Source organism: Tenrec ecaudatus, chromosome 17 (assembly GCF_050624435.1).
Source record: "Tenrec ecaudatus isolate mTenEca1 chromosome 17, mTenEca1.hap1, whole genome shotgun sequence".
NCBI classification, from domain to species: Eukaryota; Metazoa; Chordata; class Mammalia; order Afrosoricida; family Tenrecidae; genus Tenrec; species Tenrec ecaudatus.
Genome location: NC_134546.1, coordinates 78,818,495 through 78,840,756, shown reverse-complemented (window position 1 = coordinate 78,840,756; position 22,262 = coordinate 78,818,495). Strand labels below are relative to the sequence as shown.

The following is a 22,262-nucleotide window of genomic DNA, read 5'->3' as shown; positions in this document are numbered from 1 at the left end:
GATCATATTCTGGGTACAGGATCTTAACATGGCTCTGCTCAATACTTACCTTCATTGAAAAATCAAAGAAGATAAGGGCATTACAGCAAAGTGTGGTGAAGAAAGCAGATGGTGCCAAGCTATCTATTATCTGGGGTCTAAAAGGCTTGTCTTCAAACAAGCAGCCATCTAAGTGAGGTGTCAAGGAAGTCCACAATGAAGAAGTACATCAGCCTGTGTGATCCATAGATAGTGACAATTAAATTTAAATATGATGAAGGAAAACCCTTCAGAGCTCAAATTATGAATATCCAATTTGTCTTAAGGGTAGGTGAACAGTGAGAACTTGAAATCTATCTGAAGAATATCTAGTCATATTAAACCTCTGGCAGATCCCCTTGAAAAGCTTTACTCTCAGACAGATGATTGTGAACTTGATCATGGCAGATCAGACCATGGCATAGTATGATAATTGGTCAGTTGACCCTATCTCTCGATCCAACCTGAATTTGCTCTAAGGTAAAGTATTTCTCATTTGTTCCATGGCAGCATTTTTTTTTGCTAAACTTTAAATATTGATGGTAGTCTTTCCTTTCTTACTCTTTATTTTCATTTTTGTCTTTATATTATTATTATTTTCTTCTTGCAGTTTTATTTTGGCTTTATTTTTATTGTTTTATTGGGTTTCCAAGTTTGTAAAGCACAGAAGGCACGTGGATCCATAGAGACAATAACTGATGCAATGGTCTGTTGGGCTCTTGGGGAGCAGAGGAGTAGGAAGGGTGAGGAAGTTTTGGGAGTAAACAATGAATGTGGGTGGGGCGGGATCTTAAGAATTTGTTATGATATATATGTGTATATATACATATATAGTTTGCAACACTTTAAAAATTATTTAACTATACAAGTGTATGATATGTGAATATTATATACATCTATTTTTAAAACTACATAAAAAGAAACCAAGCTTGACCAAGGGTTACCTTCGGTGAAGGAGATCGGGTTGTTGCTTAGGGGAAAGTCAGTTTATATTAATGGTTGCGGGATAATTTTGAAAAGGATATCAGTAATGGTTGTAAACATGAAGAGTATAATCAAAGTCACTCAATTGTACATATAATAGTGGTTGAATTGGAGAATGTTTTGCTGTGTACATTTTTCCAAAATAAAAATGTAATGATATGAACATGGAGGAAGAAAAACTTTTAATTGATAGCGATTGTATGCACCCCACATTTAAAAAAAGAAACATCTTTATTAATACAGTATTTATTTGTCTTCCCTCTGTCAAACTCTGAGCCAATTATTTTCCCCAGGCTTCCCAGGGAGGTGCAGGGAAAGGAACATATTGGGCAGACAGACGTGGGACAGAGAAATGTGGGGGGTGGAAATGGCTCCTTCACATGGCAAAAAGGATGAGGAAGGCCACCATCAGGGCCTTTGAGAAGGCAACGCCCAACATGGCGTAGGAGAAGAGCTGCTGCTTCAGAGAAGGGTTCCTGGCATAACCCAGGATGAGGCTCCCAAACCTAGTCCCAATGCAGGCTCCGGAGATGCCACTCCAACTGTGGCAACTGGGTCCCAATGAGCTTGGCTGCTGTGTCAATGTCCCTTGAGATGTGCTGGTTTGGAAGCTGTGACTAGGGATCAGTGAGGTCAGATAATGTGGGGCTGCCAAGCTGCTGAAGCGCTCTTCTGTCAGTGTCTGGGCTGTTTCTGCACGGCAGACAAGGGTCACCTCATCAGCTGGGAGGAGCTCCTGACCAGGGGAGGGGTGGAGAAGAATTTGGCGTTCACGAAAATTTTTAGGGGATGAGGGGTACTGGCAGGCGAGCTGCTCCTATTGCAGAGAAGACTGACAGGTGTATGCCTTTTCTTGATATGATTGAATTGTTGAATTGTACCATATGTGCATGAAATTCCAAAGAACTGTTTTAAGAAATGAAACAAAAGATCATCTATTACTTATACAGACCCTCAGTGTAGGGCTTTGGTTAACAGGTTCATGACCCAGTGCCTGTCTTTGTGAAGAACATTCTATTAATATACAGCTATGTCCTTCTCTACTGCCTGCTGTTGTTTTCACAATCAGTAAGGTTGAGTAATTATCTCTAAGTCTATATGACAAATGGAATCATAAATCATGGTTTTCAGAGGTCTTTTTCAAAAAAAGGAGCTTGTTGACCCCTGATGTAGGGGAAGAGTCTGGAAGAAAAACAGCAAGGCTTCATGAAATACATAATTCTAAACTATAATGATTGTTTGACAGAAAATAATATTTTAACAATTCACTGATAGATAGGTAAGAACTACCAACCTTAGTAGGACAGTGGTGACTTGCCTAGCTGTTAAATGAAAATTCAATCATTCAGACACACCAACTGCTCTGTGGGAGAATTTGTGGTGGAATAATCTCATAAGGAAATACAGGCTTGGAAATCTTATGGGAGCAGTTCTAGTCTGTCCTATAGGATTACTCTGAGTTGGAACCGATCAATGTCAACAGAATTTTAGTTTGGGTGAAGAGCAACTTTTTACAATATATTGTACTTGAATAAATGACACCAAGTTTCAAACCACGAACTTTACAGCCATTAGTTGAGCCCTTAACAGTTAGCACTCCACTGAGTCTGCCTGAAAGATATTCTGACTGTGGCAGTTACATGATCTCCTGGGAACTTGCGAAGGGGTGCAGTCTAGCCTGTCAATCAGGTCACACCTTAATGACCTCATTTGGAGGTGCGAAGGAGATAAATAGCTCACTGAAGGCTAGATACACTCTCTCCCGGTGAGGCATTGCTGTTGACAAGCCACATGGAGTTATGCTAATTGCAGCCAGAACCTTTGGAGTTGGAAGAGCCATGTGGAGGCCCACGCCACCAGTAAGATGCTTCTAATGCCACTGGATCCGCAAGACTTTCCACCCACCAGCCTATGATCTTCTTGCACTCAGCGTTGTATCATGTGTTGCATGAGTCTGAAGAGGATTTTACAGGATGGTATCAGACATATGGGCTAATATTGGCCTTATGGGTTTAATCTGCACTGGACTGGTGTGTTTTCTCAATATACCATTGCTTTTTATATAAAGCTTTTTCCCATACACGTAGGAGTGTCTATGAATTTGTTTCTCCAGTCCACCAGAACTAACACACTGAACTTCTCAAAATATATGCTGATGACCCCTGGCAAATTTCTACTCCCTATGGGACAAGCTCATTTTGGTTGGTTGTTTTTCTCTCTCTGAGAATGTTTTCTTTTCTTACAATACAACATTGAATTCACAGATATTAAGGGTAGGCACTGAATCATAATAAAACATAAATTCCTAGTGGGAAACTGAGATTAAAAACCTTGGATCACAATAGAAACCCAGACTAGAAATTCCCACTCCAGATGCTCATGATTCAGAATCCTTCCTTCTTTTTATGACCTTACAGAGCCCTGCAACTCTGCTCCCTCTCTGCATAGGAGGTTTGTATCTGTACTCGCTCTGACTTCTCTCCGTGTGTCTTCCCCACCATTATACAAGGACGTGTGATTGACTTTTAAACTGCCCTTTCACTGATAACGGCATGTTCTTGGCAGTGTCTCTGGAGATGGTAAACCAGCTTTCATGGAATCTGTATAATATGGTATATCAACAGTACTAAATAAGACCTACTGCAGTCCTGGAACTTGGCTGATACAGGTCATGGAAGAGCTACTAAAAGTGAATCCAGAGTTTGTACATTAGAATCTCAAAGATGTCTTATGTTCCCTCTGGTCTCCTTCAGACTCAACCAGTTGCACATTACAGTTGACATTTGCAAACACAGTATATGCCGTGTGTGAAAACGATCACACATGTCAACTGTCTGCCACTCACACACACTTGCTCTCAATAATGTTACTTATTAAAATAGCTGCCTGAAAAACCCAGCTTAGTACAGACTCCATGATGATTCTGTGTTCATACAAATTGCAGAATAGGGACTCTTGTAGATTATGGTACTGAGGATCTTCTCCAGGAACTCTATTGTTGGGATTGGGGTGTTTTTTTATGAGCAGAAAGAGGGCGTCTGTTTGCATATGCTGCTCCCTGAGAGAATGAGCCAGGTGCACAGATTAAGCAGTCACAAACCTCATGTTTCAATCCCTGAGAGTTTCACTTCTGAGAGTTGCCCCCAAGAAGAGGAAGAAACTGACATATTGGGAACCAGGCCTATTTTCCCAGGAGTTCAGAGTGAGTAAGAGCTAAATTTGAGTAAATATATTATGAGACTATATCTGATGGACTATGTGCAGATTTGCATGTGAGTGGTAACTTTGTAATAAAGTTTTAAAGGGGTCAATCTGGGATGAGAAACGTTGGCTTCTTACTCAGAGAACATATTCCCTGCCATGAATTCTCCATTCTCCAAGACCAAGGCCTATTCTTTCAGGCCACAGAAAGTGATGAAGAAACTGGTTGAGGAGGGAGACACAAATTAAATTTGAGGACAACTTTAGGAGTAAAGGCAGTGGTCCTCTCCTCTCAGGGACTTACATCTTTCTAAGATACTCAGAACAAAACCAAGAGCATTTAAATGGTCAGATATACATTTTCTCTTCTGCAATAGATTATGTAAAATTATTAGATATTCAAAAATTTGAAGGTCAGCAAAACCTAGAAATCTCATTGAATTCAGCCAAAAGTGGCTCCCATTCAATGTATTCTATAAATAGGAATGGCTTTTTTAAATCATGAAGAAGGGAGAGGTTTTCTTTGACAACTATACTCCTACAAGTACGCAAGAGTTATTCTAGTGTGGAAAGAGTACATGCAGCACTAAAAAAAAAATTACCTTTGATACAGGAAGACATTTCTTATCCACAAAGTCATCCACAAAGTTATTCACACCTAATCTTACATTTTATAAAGGATCTTATACCAAAATATCTGAAATTCCTCACTTAAGGTTGTGTGTCAATGGATACTGGGAATGTTACTGGTATCAAACAACAAATTACTAGCAAAGCCACCAGGAGGGAATGAGCTGATTAACAGGACAAATGTGGACCCTGTGGGTGAAACCAGAAAGAGTGGCTGATATTCTGTGGGTCTGTGAAGGTGAAGATACAACATCCAGCATGAAGAACTGAATGATCCTCTTTGGCCCCAGAGCTCTCCCCAAGTCCTGAATTTTCACAAAAAGTTAGTGTGTTTCCTGGACTATCATGGGCTGCAAGTTCTGAAGGATAGACTGATATAGGATATTAGCACCCAGATAATAAAACGCAGTTGGTGAATTTATGTATTTTCAGATGGGATTCCAGAAAAAAAATACACATACACACATACGGCTACAGAGGTTAGGAAAAATAACCAAAGCTGTCCTGACCCCTGAGATTTCCCCAAATGTTGGAAATTCGACTGCATAATTCGTGGTAGTGGGGTCCTGTTTGCACTCTCCCCTGGAGTAAGAAAAAGAAAAAAATGTGTCATTTGAAGGAACAATTCAATATAAAATAGGCAAACTGCCTATCTTTTATTAAACTATTAGCTAGATGATTGCTAGAATTCCTCAGTGTGCTGAAAGAACATACTGTTAGATTTTCAGCCAATACTCAAACACTTAATAGATACCTTTACCCAAGCACCATTTCCCTGAAGTCTGATTGGAAAGTATTTTATCTGAACGTCATGAGAACAATGATGCAGGGACCGCTGGCAGAGTCATTTCCTGTCCTTAAAAGGTTAAGAAGCTGCTTGTTGCTGTGGGACAGAATATATTTTTGGTTACAATATAACTTTTGAATTCACAGATGCCAGGAATAGGCACAGAAGTATTATTTTTTAAATTAGAGATTTCCCACGAGGAACTGTGAGATTTAGGAGAATCCACATACAACCACAGGAAACCAGCCTTGAAGCTCCAGCTGCTCCTGGGTCTGAGTCTTGTGCTCTGTGGGTCCTCCATGCCCCCTGGAGACCAATATCCTCCGTGCAGGGGAAGTTTGTGTCTGGGCTCTCACTGACTCCCCCTCACTGTGTCTCTTGCACAGTAATACATGGCTGTGTCTTTCAGGCTGTTCATCTGCAGATACAGCGTGTTCTTGGCGTTGTCTCTGGAGATGGTGAATTGGCCCTTTACTGAATCTGTATAGTATGTACTACCACAAGTACTAATGCCTGCGACCCACTGCAGGCCCTTCCCTGGATACTGGCGGACCCAGCTCATTCAGAGGTCACTGAAGGTGAATCCAGAAGCTGCAAAGGAGAGTCACAAAGACTCCCCAGGCTTTCTGAGATCGCCCGCAGACTACACCAGGTGCACCCCACACTGGACACCTGCAAACAGAGACACTCTGATTAGATGACTTACATACAAACACATGCACACACAATTATACACACAGCAAGCTCTACAATGAATACCATGTAAAATGGCCAAAATGAAAGCCAAGTTTGGTACCAAATTAATTATGTGTCCTCTGGACTAGCTCTTGGTTTCAAAATATTAACAGCAGAGACCCCAGAAACTGGTACTGTCCTCTAAGATGTCCCACTTCAGGGGCTGTGGTGGTTTTATCAGCAGGCAGAGAGCTGCATTTGCATGTTTCCTGGTATTTAGAACCAGATGAGTAGAGAATATGGACAAGAGTTCTCCCTCAGACTGAGAGAAACACGAGCACTCACAACAGAAAACAGAGCTCTTAAACAGGTTTTTTATCAAGCATTGCTTTAATTGTTATATATTATCAATCTTTTTAAAAATAGTTTTTAATTTGTAAACTTTATATTACATACAAAACAAGCTTTCTAACTGTGTTGTAATAAGGACTCACAATGCATCCTCTCTGATTCCCCTTATGGTGTGGATACACATGATGATAGTAGACTGTTCTATTACCTGTTTCTTGTGTGGGAACCTTACTGATTTTCTTTCCTTCTAAGGCATTTCCACATTTCAGTGATATTTGTACACTGTGGACAGGAAGTTCTTCATAAAGCATGTCCACAAAACATGCAGAATGGTGTCTCCTCTCCGGTTTCTGATCTGAGAGATTCCCGTCCTCCTGCTTTTGGGATGATCTGGAAACCTGGCTATTTATCACTTTTCTTCATCTTCTAAAAGAGTCACTTTTCATATAATCAGCTTACTTGTTGTGTTCCTGTTATTTCATTTATCTTGGTTACTTTCTTATTGCCTCTCCCAGGGCCGTACTACCTGTGCCATGGTTATTACCTATGCATACTCATCTTTTTTCTAGTTCCATTAGTTGGAAACTGAAGTAATCAATCTCAGTTTTACTTCTATACTATACAACTCTGTGCTGCTATGAATTCCTCATTAAGTTCTCTTCAGATGAACCCCATGGTTTGTTGTCTTGTGATTTCATTTTCATTTAATCCAGTGCAGCCATCCAGGATGTGAAAATCATTGAACACATGTTCATGACACAAATAGTATAGTATATATCAATGTATTCATCACTCACACTCACTGCCATGAGCCAATGCAGACTCATCATGACCCTTTAGGACAGGGTAGAATTGTCCTTGAGCACTTCTGAAACTGTAACTCTTTATGGGAGATAAAAGACCCGTTTTTCTACTGTGGAACAGCTAGTGCTTAAGAACTCCTGAAATTTCAGGTCGCAGCTTTATGAGTAACCAAAACACCGCCAGGGTTCATTTATGCATACATATATTTAAATGTGTTTATGCATACAACTTATAAATGAATGAATATTTAAAGTGATGTGGTTTTTTGTAACAAATATTTAGGAAGACAAGATTCTCAGAGAAAATATTTTGGAGGGAAAGGAAACCCTAGATACTATCAGGAAGCTCTTTGCTCCCATCCCTCCCCATTGCCCTTGCCCAGAAGTCTGGCTCCTGTGCTTTGTGCAGGCCATGTGATTCCTATAGACTGAGGTCATTATTACAGGAAAGGTTGTGCCTGGATGGCACTGAGTCCTCTCACTGTTCCTCTCACACAGTAATGGACAGCTGTGCCCTCAGTGGTCATTGCACTCAGCTGCGGGGAGAACTGGTTGGTGGATATTCTTTTGGCGCTTGAGAGTCAGCTGCATTAAGGCAGGTATTTGTTTCCTGATGCTCAAACATATTGATAACAAGCGCTGCAAACTTTTCTGCTGGTTGTGGTAGATTCAGGTCCAGAAATATGGAGCCACAAGAGACAGCAAATCTTAGGGGGAGGATTGGGGATGGATTCATCACTCCTAGGCTCGATTCCTAATGCTGTACCTGTTACAGGGCAGGGAGAAAAATTCATGATGACAACTAATGTAAGCCTCTTTTATGTCAACTCATTTTTAGAATCTCTTGATGTTACGAGAGACATAACCTCCAGGCCAAAGAATATATGAAAGAAAATAAAAACTTGCCGACAAGTTATATAGTTCCTGGAGAACTCTGACCACTATGTGGTGTCTTGCGCCAAGTTTTGAACTTTAATCTGGAAATTGAAGGGGTGATCTGCATGTTAGAGCCCCAAGAGAAAACAGTAGAGACACTTTCAATCTTTTCTCAAAAACCGAAAAGAGGAAGTCTAACGTCTTCATCTTCTCTGGGATTGGCTTCCATTTATTGAGAACTCATGTTCCTTAAACTGAAGAGTGGAGAAAATGTCTGGACACAGAAAACTTAGAGAGTGTTTAGAAATTCTGGCTCTCTCCCTCTCTCCCACTCCTCTCCCTCCCTCCCTCTCTTTCCTCTCTCCCTCCATCTCTCTCTTCCTCTCCCTCTTCTCTTCTCTTCTCTTCTCTTCTCTTCTCTTCTCTCTCTCTCTCTCTCACACTCTCTCCCTCCCTCCTTCCCTCTCTTTCTCCCTCTCCCTTTCCCCTCATCCCTCCTGTGTTTTGGTATTTCCTGTGAATACCCGAAGCTTCCCTTTTTCTTCATAAAAGTCAGATTACAAAAAAAAAATCTGATTTATTTAAACCCCCAGTTGACAGTGGATATTATTTCTACTGTGTTCTCTCATTTCTCTGAATAGTCTCTTGAGAAATCAATCCTTTTTATTTAGCCTAACATCTAAATTAGCACGAGTTGAGATGGTGGACATGTACAGAGTTTTGAGATGCAAATGGGCAAAGGACATGAATAGATACTTGAATAAAGGGGACATTCAAGTTGCAAAGATACACATACAAATATGTTAATTCCCATTACTCATTGGTGTTGTTATTGTTTATTTGGATGACTTTGTTTTTAAGATCTTTTCTTGGAATGGTTACAGAATACCTGGCCATATTTTCTGGAAAACATTTTAAACACTTTAACAGAATCTTAAAAAAAAAAACAAACATATGTTCAATGCAACCTGTGGTGTGATTTGTTTGTTTTTTCCATGAATTTTCATTGTGCATCACAGTGATACAGAATCATTGAAAACTGTAGTAATTTCTCTGTGCAACATGCTGTACTGAGCAAATATCCTGAGAAGCTGTACTAACTGAAAACTATGACATCAAGATTGAAGGAAGCTAGGTTCATAATCTGGCACATGCAAATGACATAAAACTACATGTTGTAAGACAATATGACTTGTAAAACTTACTGATAAAGAGCAGGAACTACTGCCTTCACTTTAGTTTAAAATTCATTATAAAGAAAATTAAACTCCCCAATATGGGACCAATGGAAAGTATCAGGATAAATGGAGATAATGTTGAAGTTTGGAAGAAGTTCATCTCTCTTGGATCTCTAACCAATATTCATGGAAATTTGACTCAATCAACTGCTGCATTTAGTTGAGGAAATCTGCTGCACAGACCTCTTTAAAGGTGAAGAACAAGGATGTCTCTTTGAGGACTCAGATGTACCCGGCCCAAACTATGAGGTTTCCAATTGTCTCATGTGCATATCAAAGTCGGACAATGAATGAAAACTATGAAAGATCAAATGATGTACTTGAATTATGGTACTGGAGAATAATTTGATGGTAGGATGGACTACAAAAGAACAAACAACTGTATATTGGATGATGTACAATGCTTAATAGAAAGAAGTGAGGAGTCGATTACTTCATCTCAAGTACTTTGGATATTTGTTAGGAAAATCATAACTTTATAAAACATAAGGTCATTAAAAAAGTTTAACGTTTAACAAAATAGATTGGCACAGTAACTGTAACAAAGGCCTCATACATCACAACTATGAAGATGAAGCAAGACCTACACTTCATTCTGTTTTCTCTAGTGTTGCTGTGGGTCCAAACTGATTTGATAGGACTTAAAACAGCAAAATGCAAGGTCAATGACAAACATTGAACTCAATGGAGAGTAAGTGAAGACATTCACCTTTCAAATTGGATTCAAATAAGGCTACCATTAAATACCAATCTTATTTCATATTGTGCTGAAACTGTGGTAGTTACATAATCTGGTGTCAGCTTGAGAATATTGAAAGTGAAGGGGTGGAATTTAGCCTTTCAGGTCACAGCTTGATGACCTCATTTGGTAATGCTATGGAAATAAATAGCTTGCTGGAGGAGGGATACACACTCACTTCAGTTGTGAGATGCAAAAGACCCACCCAGCTTTGTCTCACTCAAAGATATGCCAAACATGTTATTTACCAGCTCATGGGAGGTCAGATGCTTAGACATATTCCTCCTGCAGGCCTCTGGTCCACTGTAGGTGGAGTGCCCACACTACTATTAATGGTTTCCATGGAGAGCCAGGAAACCTGCTTGGTGACATCCAAAGTTAGGCTGCCATCCTGAATCTAGGATCCACCCATCTTATCACATGTAAACCCTTAATCCCTCCTCTTCCTATATTGTATGTACCCGTATATCACCCCCTACCACTACTGTATTACCTATAGCACAACCCTTTTCTCTGACTATGTCTTTACCAGTAATTTGGGGGCTTGCATGCCCCACCCAAAACAAGATACATAAGCCTGGGTTAACAATAAAATGCTCCCTCCCCTCACTCTCCCTTGCTCTCAGCTATCCCTTCCTCTCCCTCCATCCTTGCTCCCTTGTTCCCTTTCCCATTGTCCTCCTTCCCCTCCCCCTCTCTCCTGCCCTCCTGTCTCCCATCTCCACGTGGACCACCAAGTGGGACTGAGGTGAGCATGCTACCAGGAAATATGTATCTCTCCTTATTCTCTAGGACTTTATTATAATCTTTATATATCTCAACTGTACTATTGTACCTATCAATCCTGCAATTAGTTGTGGGAGGCTGGCCTTTACCTCACACTCCCTGTGAAACGTTCTTGCTGATAAGACACATGGAGCTACACTAGATTCCTGCAGCTGGAGGAGCCTGTAGAGACACCCCTGCCAGCATTGAGAGTTGCCATTGCCTCTGGATCCACAAGTCTTTCCACCTACTGGCCTGTGAACTTCCTGTATCCAGGGTCATTGCATGTGTTGCATGAGTCTGAAGTGGTATTTTTAGATTGGTATTGGAAATATGGGTTAATATAGGACTTACGCACTTGATGTGGACATGAATAGGATGTTTTCTCAATATACAATTGCTCTTTTATATAAAGGCCTTTCTTAAACAGATTTGAGTATCTATGAATTTGTTTCTCTAGTCCACCCTAACACAAACTCTGAACAATAGCTATCAGTCAACAAATGAAAACCAACTGCATCCTAAATGGCAACAAAGAGGTAAAACTCTCTATAATTGCTGATGACAACTCTCTGCAATTGCTGATGATTTTCTAAACATAGAAAATCCAAAAGCCCTAGAAGAAAATTGTTGAAAGTTGTGAAAAGGAAATCAGAAAATAATACCATTTACAATAGCTACCTAAAAGATAAAATAAATGGAATAAACCTAAGAGAACCAAAGTCTTGTAGAAAGAAAACTATAAGAAAAACACTATTCCAAGGTACCAAAATAAATGCAAATAATGAGAATAATGGACCATGTTCATGAAGCGGAAGGCTCAGCTTTGTGAAAATAACATGCTCTAAGCAATCTATAATTATAATGCAATTACCATTATAATTAACTTCTGACCAAGATCCCAGCATCTATCTTCAAGGACATGGAAATTACTGACCAAATTATAAAGAAATAGTGGGGAAGAGATGAATCACTCAGGGTTCAGCGTAGCAACAATGAAACTCAAAACCTTCCTCTAGTTCTTGAACATTTCCCCCCCCCCCCAATTATCATGATCCCAATTCTGCTTTGGGGACCAGGTTAGACCAAAGGATACACAGCGGTACAGTAGGGATCTGGAAACACAGGGAATCTAGGACGGATGAACCCCTCAGGGTGAGAGTGGCGACACCGGTAGTGAAGGGGGTAAAGAAAGAGAGAACGGATCTCGGGGATCTAAGTGTAACCTCTTCTCGGGGGGTTGGGCAATGGGAAGGAAGGTGAAGGGAGAGACCGGGCTGTGTAAGATAAGATAAAATAATAATTTATAAACTATTAAGGATTCATGGGGGAGGAAGCAAAGAGGGAGGGGTTGGGAAAAAAAAGGAAAATGAGATCATTCTAGGAACCCAAGTGGAAGGCGAATTTTGAGAATGATGAGGGCAACGATTGTATAAGGTTGCTTTCCTCAATTGATGTATGTATGGATTGTATGAGTTGTATGAGCCCCAATAAAATGATTTATTAAAAAAATTACTCTTCAACTTAAAAAAATGAAACAAGTCTGTCATAAAAAAGGCCAAAACTACATAGACACCCCATACCTAGAAGATCAGTGGAGTTGTAGATTACACAATAGACTACTAATTGCAAGTTCTGCAGTTCAAGACCAGCATCTAATCCTCAGGAGAAAGACAAAGCTTTCTGATCATGGAAGGTTTTACAGTCTCAGAAATCCAAAGGGGCAATGATGTTTTGTCCTGTACAGTTTCTGTGAGTCTTAATTGATTCAACAGCAGTAAGTTGGGTGTTTGGGGGTGGGGGGACAATCCCTATAATTACACCAGAGATTGACCTATGGGAAAAAGGACAATCACAGTTTAAGTGGATTATCACTAGACTTGTCTGATCTAAGACAGTCTTCTCTGGAAATGTCCACCTGGGAAAAAAAAACACTCACTTGTGTCTCAGGTTTTCTGGATGTGAATTAGCTAGTTTCTAGAGACTATACTAGAACAGGTTGATCCATATATAAAGCCAAGGATCACACAGCAGAATATGTTTCACTAATCCAGGCAGATGAACTTCCTCTAGAAATGATTTCAAAATACTTTCCCTATGCAAATGAATGGAATGAAATTGAGGACACAACCTTGTATGCGTGTGCAAGATAAAAACAAATTTTTTTAAAAGTCCCCAAACCAAGGAAAACACTCAGGGAATTAAAATAGAGATAAAATGACTCTAGGTGGGAATACACAGTTAAAATGGAGTCGGCATAAGTCTAAACATAGGACAAGCTACTAGAAACTTCTTCAGAGGTAACAGAAATTTACCTTTGGGTAATAATCAGGAGCAGCTCCCACACTCCCCTGGCTTTGTAAAAATTAAAGAAACATTGGGCAAAATTCTTGAAGCGTGTATGTGGGAATGGGAGATCTTCCGTACTTGAGGGGTCTTGCCCTTCTATGGAGACCTATACTCTTTCCCAAAGAAAGACTGGCCTTCACTTTGGCTGAGTTCCTGCGCACTGAACCCCATCTTTGTACAGCTGGGCCCATCTCTCTCCTTTCACTTGCCACCTGCCAGACTGTTGACTGATAGCCACCAACCTGGGTCACCTCCTTTGAGGCCCCCAGTCCTGGAAGGACTTAGCTACCTGGGAATGCCAATCATGTCTCAATGCGCGGTGGGGGCACTGGAATATCACTTCAACACCCTCAAGGTTGGGTGTACTCCCCGTAGCCGCCCTACTGGCTGGCAAGGAGCCAGCGCATTTCCTGACCTGGGTTCTCCCCCAGCCCTACTCGGGGGAAGTTACTGCACAGGTGACAACACTGGGTAAACCTCAGGAGGAAGCCCTAACGTTCTGTGCACCAGCTGCAACCACTCGCTTCCTGAATAGCGTTCACTTCTTTGTAGCGAGAGAAGAAAGGGACCCAGGGCTCACCATTGAGCTGAAGATGTTCCAGGAGTCTCAGGGAGGAGGCACCGCTGTATGGAGACAATGTAGGGGGCATAGGAGAGATCTGCAAAGCGATGAATATCAGGAACACAGACGCGAAACCCAGTCTGGGATCCCCCTTTCTCCAACAGGGATTCTCACAAGGAATCCCAACCAATCCCCAAACAGGGGGATGGGAACAGTCTCTGGGACACCCTCCTACATCTCACCATGCAAGGGGCAAGGCATGGGGCAAGGGGGAGGTGAGGGAAGAAGGGTGCTTTTACCCCAGCCAGGCTGCTGTGTGCATCAGGGTCACCCTAACTGGTCACCAACGCGACCCCAACATAGGCACGCCAACTACACAGAGCTCAGGCTGCAGGCGCTTCTCTGGCTCCACACTCCTTGCACAGCAAGTAGGAACCGCGCTATGAACCTCACTTCTGGCTAGGACACTGCCACTTCCGCCCTGTCTCAGCGTGACCCGGAATAGGAGAAGTATAGTCATGGGTGTGATCGGGAAACACATAAGTGAAAATTCAGTCAGGACAGACTTCATTAAGCATAGGTATTCAGGAGAATATGGATGTGGCAGAGATTAATACGACATCACAAACAGTAGTTCCTGGTGCTTAAATTCTCACCAACACATTTGAAAGTTTGTTCTTCATAACACTGACCATACGGGAATGAATTTAGATGAATTAGAAATAATGCAATGTGTAGGTCTTAGTGGGGGGGGGGACCAGGTGGGGAAACCCACCAGATTCTTATCCTGACAAACGGTTAGATTATTATCACATGTATGATCAAAGTCACATAGCCCATGCAGCACTGAGCTAAAAGCACCAACCTATCTGTGACATTGAATATCCACATCGTAAAAGGTGATGCCTGAGTCACTTTGATAGTGGGTCAGGATGTGATTCTCTTACAACCAGAATCTCACAGCTGTGCTTAGGACCACATAAAACAATTAACTATACACTTCTACCATACCGATACAATTTTATACAAAACAAACCGAATATGTTCTTCAGTTCTTGGATACTCAAGTACATTTTAACTTCCATGTGGTGCTTATACATGTCTGAAACTAAGAAAATCAACCACTACATCACCTGTCTAGTTTTACTATTGTCTATAAGGACACTGCTTGCTGTGGTAAAAATGAAACATGTTCTATAAAATGTAAAACACAAAAGTCTAAGGAGCTGTTTCTCTGCTCTCTATGGTTCTATGAGTCAGAATTCACACAACAGCTCTGACTTTATTGCTCTTCTTTTAAATGAATTTTCATATTCCATATAAGTAAAACCTTAGAGGTTTATGTATTTGCAAACCGGAGGCAAAAACAAGAGATATATCACTTCAACCATGGAGCTTGGTAAACAAGAGGAAAACTTTGATTGAAAAAGGCTGAGACAATGGGCTCAAATATAAGAACAATTATGAGGATGGTTTAGGGCAAGCCAGTGTTTCTCCCTGTGGTGATATGGTCACTATGATTTGGAACTAACTTAGTGACACCTAACAACAACCTCTCTTGTACAGGGACTGTATGTACAATAAGTACAGAGTGTTTCTTTTTAAAATAAGCAGTAAAGTAATAACCATTCCAGAATCTTGTTGAAAAAAATAAAATCATGATTTTAATATGTATACCTGTAATATGAATCAATATTGAAGGACAAAATTGAATAAATATAGATTTGTACAAGAAACCGTATTTATTATTTTAATGCATGAGAAACTATAAAAGAAAATTTTATGACTACAGAGAATATGGGGTAAAATTATTGATAAAATATACTCTAAAACAGAATATATTATACTGTTATTTTAACAATAAAGGAACATATTTGATGATTACATAACTCTATTAGTTTAGGTGAGTGATTAGATCATACATCAGACCAGTTTATCTTTACATTTATTTAAATAGGATGGATTGAGTTAGAGAGCGCCTATCCCTGACTTTGAGTTCATATTTCAACGTGACTAAGTTATTACCAGGGATACAAGGAATTATTACCAGGGATACAAGGATGTTTCAATATTAGAAAAAATTAACGCAGCCAACCACATAAATAGGACAAATAATAAGAACCATATCATATTAATAGATGCATAAAAGGCATTTGACACTATCTAACACCTATTCCTGATAAAAACCCTCAATAACATAGAAATAGAAAGGAGAGACCTCAACATATGAAATATATTAAAAGAAACACATTCTGTGTAGGACAATTAATTGACTGTTACTTGGTCAAAATAGACACTTGTTCACCTTTCTATGTGAACATAAGAACCCACAGATTGGGGGGAAATAAATCTTTAGCAGTGAGGAGAGGGAGAGAGCAGGGGAGAAGAAGACAACTGGACAACTGTGGCATTTTCAGGAATTCCTCATCTTGATGCTCACCTGATCATACACAGGGAGCAGAGCCTGTAGCTCTTAGATTGGGGAAGGGAACGCGAGCTCACCTTGGGCGCACGGAAGAATTATGACCAGTTGAGATGCAAACACCACAAAAGGAGTTTTATTTGCTAGCTCGAGCTAGGGCCTTTTTCCCTATACTGCCCTGCGCAGCAGGACCTTGCATCCAGAACAGAATCAGCCCCGAGTTCTTTGTTCCCTGGGCTTTTATGGAGCCAGGGATGGGGGGCAGTCCAGAGTTGCTGTTCTTTAAACTTATTGGAGAAAACTTCTGGCATCAGCGTTGTCCAGTGGTGGTTGGCGAGTAGTACCGCGTGTATTCTCTTTACTGGTCAATTGGGGGATGGTGCTCGCTGCTTCCTACTGGTCAGTCTGGGACAGGTGATGCCTTCTCTGACAGAATTACTCCAGTGTCCAGGAATCTGAAATTAGAGCCCAAACTTTGGTTTTATATGGCCTGTCATGGTGCTAGTGCCGGAAGTTGTAAACCAGGACCCCACATACCCACTTTCTATGCTGTCACTATTTGGAATAACCATACTCCAATATGATTCAGCAATAAGCAGGTGCACAGAAGCGAGAAATAAGCAGGTTACATTGGGCTTACTCTAGTCCAGGGGTAGTTTATATAAAAACAGCACGTTCTTCCTAATGCTATGCAGAGCTCTAGAGCTCTGCCCCCTTTATGTTTTTACAAGTACTTTTGCTTATAAGTGACGTTCTGTACCTTTTTTATTATTAGACGGGGGTCTGGATTTAGCCTGTGATACTGTTGTAGTAGTACCATTAGCTGGACAGTATTGACGCGTTCTTTCACAAAAACAATTAACTTATTTACAATGCATGGTTCACAAGTGAGAATGAACAAGAGTATGATTAGGGGGTTTTAACAACGTAGAGAGCAGGGTGGTAAACCAAGGCGAGTTATTAAACTATGGTTTAAACCATCTCTTCTTTTGTTCATGTTCTCATTTCTGTCTGGCCAATTTTTCCCTGACTTTAGCCATGGACTCTCTTACCACTCCGGTGTGGTCGGCATAAAAACAGCATTTTCCCCCCAGGGCTGCACACAGCCCTCCCTGCTGGAGGAACACTAGGTTTAGTCCCCTGAGATTGTGTAACACTACCTTGGACAGGGAGGTTAGTGACTTTTTAAAATGGGAGATAGATTCTTCTATTCTAGCTATATCTTCGTCTATGGCTGCCCTTAAACTATTAAATCCTCGGTGCTGTACTGCCAAGGATGAGATGCCGGTTCCTGCTCCTATTGCCCCAAGGCCAAAAAGAGTAGCCCATGTTAACTGCTGTGAAGGGTTCTCGCCTCTACCTGGTCATCTTGGTATTTTCCATACCCCTTGTTTATGCGTCATATATTACTTTTCTGGTGTTAAATAACTTTTGGGAATATTAGCACCATGATGCAGAACTTTATTGATTTATTAAAGACTGGTAGGCTAAGACATGGAGTTAGTTTGGTTTTAGAGCACATTCACCGCCTATTGAGCACCGGAACTATTCATTTTATTTTACCCCTTGTATCCACAGAAGGGAAGGTGTTAGCGCAGAACTGAATGTGGCTAGACGGCAACTTTCCTATGCACGTTCCATTTCCAGTGACTGCCTGGAGCGTCAGTCCTGGGCCTTTATTATCCCATCTGCAAGACCCAGGGGGTCTCTGCACTTGACCAGTTGAAAGGGGCAGCTATTCCTACTGCCTCATAGTATGGGGGTCTGATATCATAGAATAGCCAACAGGCCTCAGTAGCACTGGGGTTAGTGCGATTTAGGGTCTCGTATGCTGCTGTTAGCATTTTTCATAGAGGATCCCCTAGCTCATACACTTTAGGGGTTACTTGAGTTTCCATTTTTACCAGGGTTTTGGGGTTTAAGAATGGGGCAACAGTTTGTGAGGGTGTCTTTGCTTTTCCTGTCCCCCTCCCAGTACTGGATTTGGTCCTCCAACCTCCGCAGTGGGGAAATTTTTAGCTTTAATTGTATTATGGTGTCAAATAATGGGCTTTGATAGAGATATATTCCCCAGGAAAGTCCTGAAACCCATTGTTTGTTTCCTTTTTCCCCCCTCTGTGAACATTACACGTATCAGGTTACAGTCAGGAGCATACCTGGTTCGTGAACAATGTCGGACATAAGACATTTCGATGAAGAGAGATTTGACCTGCCATTTTTCATCCCCATTATTGGTAGTGACACATTTCCAAGCTGCACAATAAAGAGACTTAACTCCCACATTCACACCTCATTTTCCTGGTCCTAAACCCTGCACATGCATAAAACCCGTTTTTTACTTATGGATACCCGCCTTTGTTTCTTCCTTCATGATCCCCTTTCCATTTAGTTTCCAGATTTTTGCTACGGAACCTTTGAACCCAGGCTCAATTTTTAGGCAAATGCTGATGTTGACTTCCAGCTGCATTCGCCGGCTCAATGGCATTTTGGTAAACAGCCCCAATGGCGGGCCAAACATTGGCCTGTACCCCCTGCAAGGCTTGCATAGCCCCTTATATCTTAGCAGGCCCAGCATAGGGCCAATGAACACTCTAGGGCTAATGGGGGGTGTTTTACCGTACACAGTTTCAAAAGGTGTTAATTTAAACACGTAGGGGGAATACCGCACACAGAATATAGCAAACAGCAGGAGAGTCACCCGGTTTTTGCCAGTCTCAGAGGCTAATTTGGTCAAAGTCTCCTTTAAAGTTCTGTTCATTTTTTTTTACTTGCCCAGAGCTTTGCGGGTTGTATGCACAATGCAGTTTCCAATTTGTCCCCAGAGCCCGGGCTAAATTTTTAACGACCTTGCTTACAAAAGCAGGTTCATTATCGGATCCAATTGTTTGAGGCATTCCATATCTTGGAACTATTTCTTTTAACACCTTCTTTGCTACTATCAGGGTTGTTTACTTTTTAGTTGGGAAAGCCTCCACCTAACCTGAAAAAGTGTCAATGAAAACTAACAAGTACTTATAGCCATATTTGCCTGGCTTGATTTCAGTGAAATCTACCTCCCAATGTAGCCCAGGTTGCTTACTTTTTTTTCTAACCCCTTGATGCACACTTATAATTTTATTTGGTTTCATTTCTTGGCAGACATGGCATTGGCTCACCAGCTGATCTGCAGTTAGCCCTTGGCCTTTGAACTGTAGTTTGGCAGTTTGTAACAATGACAGCATCTTTATTTTTTCCAAATGAGTAGTACTGTGTAAATTACACAGCCTCTCTCGTCTCACCTCAGCGGGGAGGATAAGATTGTCCTGGGCCGTTAGCCACTGTGAGCGCTCTCCAGTTAGGGCTTGCAGCTTTGGTTTGGCCCACAGTTCTTCTTCAGCTGTGTAGCTGGGCACATTTGGAATGGACCCAATTCCTGGAAGAGAAAATTTTACAAGGCATACCTGCCCACCTGGTTCTCCAGGTGCATCTCCTTCCTTCTCTTGAACCGCAGCCTTTCTTGCCTCCTTGCCTGTGGCACGATTGCCCTTAGCTTCCATGGAGTCTTCCTTTTTCTGACAGCTGGGTGTGTGCACCACTGCCACAGCTTTTGGTGGTGTTACAGCTTCCAGTAGCTGCAGCACCTCAGTCTTATTTTTTATTTTTCCTTCAGCAGTTATGAATTCTGTTTCTTTTTACTGTGAGGACTGATATTTGTTCCGGTTGGTGGTGTGTAGTGGTTAAAAGTTGCCATTTTGAGCCTGTCAAGCAGATTTGTCCATTTTTAAAGTATCTTTGGACATTTAACTTGGTTAAAATGTCTTTTCCCAGCAGGGGTGTCGGTCACTCGGGGATGAGCATGAACGGGTGACTTACTTGACCCACGCTGAGGTCCATTTTGCGCTTAGAATTCCATCGTAACAGTTGGTCCCCGTGGCACCTTGCACCCAGCTGATACGAGACGACAGTTCTTCATTGTAATGGGTGAGGGCCGATTGTTTTGCCTCCGTGTCAACCAAGAAATTAACCAGTTTCCCCTCTACTAATAAAGTTACCCTGGGTTCGGGGAGGGGTTCTGAACCCCAACCTTCTCATTCTAGGTCCTGTCTCCCCCCACTCCCGCATAAAATAGGGGACGTGCTGGCTTATGAAGATTTGAGCACCGGTCAACCCAATGTCCGTCCTCCTGGCAATGCCAGCACCATAATATTTCTTTCAAAAGCCTTTTTCTCTTGAGACAATCTCTGGCCCAGTACCCTCTTTTCTTGCAGTAACTGCACTGATTTTTTTCTTAGCCTAGGCCTCCCATTTCTATTAACACATTTCCTTGGGTGTCCCTGTTTTCCCTTTCACTCGCAGTAGCTGCCACCAATACCTGGGCAATTTCCCTAATTATTTTTAAATTTTTGTTTTTGTTTCTCCTGCCTGGAACTTTTGATTTTCCATTCACTGTCTTTCTTTCCTCTCTTTCAGGGTTTTTCTATTGTTATAGACCTTCTCTGCCACTTTCAACAAATCCTTCAAATTTATTTCTCCCAGCCTTTCTACTTTCTGCAACTTTCTGGCACTTCCAACAAATCCTTCAAAGTCTTTTTCTCCCAGCCTTTCTACCTTCTTTTGACATCTAGTGTGGCTTGATTAATAAAAGCCATTATTACTGCAGCCCTACTTTCCTCTGTTGTTAGGTTTATGGGGGTATACAGCTTATAAGCTTTTATGATGCATTCTAAGAACACAGCTGGACTTTCTTGGGGATCCTGCCTCACATTACCTAGCTTGGCCAAATTAGTTAGCTTCCTTGCTGCCACTTGGAGACCAGCCATGAGAACCTGGCGATAAACTTGGAGCCTCTCCTTACCTTCTGGTTCGTTGAAGTCCTATGCAGGTCTTTCCAGGGGAAATGTCCAGTCGGTCACCCCAAGGCTTATTGTGGGCTGGCCATCTTCACCCGGTACCAGCCTCCTAGCCTCCTGTTGGATTTGCTCTCTCTCTTCTGTATTGAAGAGCACTCGGAGAAGCTGCTGGCAATCATTCCAGGTGGGCTGATGCGTGAACAGAACAGAATCTAAGAGGTTAATAAGATCCTCAGGATTCTCAGAAAACCTAGCATTCTGGGACCTCCAGTTATACAAATCACTAGTGGAGGAAGGCCAATATTGGAGACCCTACTCCCCGTCATCTCTCACCAGGCCAACTGCTCTCAAAGGCAGAGCCTGGGCAGAGCGAGGCTCTGGGTTGGAACAAGGTCCTGGACTAGAACTGGAGGGGTTAAAATCTCTGCCGGGAACTAGGGGCAGGCCCCGGAAGGAATTTGAAAGGGAATTTACCTCCACTGGTAAATCTGATAGGTTTGGGAATATAACAAGCACATTCCAAGTTTAGGTTGTTTTCAGCTGTGCTTGGCCATTTTCTGTATGTCTCTCTCTGTGTGATTTTCACCCATTTTAAACATAAGAGAGAGCTTTATACAATGTAAAGTTTCAAATCAGGGAGTAACAGGGCAGTGAGGAATCTCTCTCCAATACTACCTGGCCACCTTCTGTGCTTCTTGAGACTCTTTCAGGGGCATGTAAAAACTCTGTTAATCAGGGATGTGACTAGCTTGGGTCATCTCCAGCTTCTACTCTGAACCAGCCACTGGTGAACCTAAAGTATATGGGTTGCTTGTTTACATGGTGTCATCTTGGCTAGATTGAATCCACTGCACTGCTGTCACCTAGGTTGACATAGGAGCAACTCCACTCAAGACCAGCACACAACTCAGGGTTTTTCACAGACATCAGTAGTCTTCAAGAATCAATGCTCCTTAATGTGTTGTATCCCTTCAGTAGGTTTTGAAGAGTGCTGAAATGGTTGTTTTTCACGATTAATCTACCTTTTATTATT

General features: G+C 41.6%; 1 pseudogene; it reads right to left on the bottom strand.

The window, feature by feature from the left end:
- Positions 1 to 1,378: 1,378 nt before the first annotated feature.
- LOC142430529 (uncharacterized) lies at positions 1,379 to 20,273 on the bottom strand (annotated as a pseudogene).
- Positions 20,274 to 22,262: the final 1,989 nt, after the last annotated feature.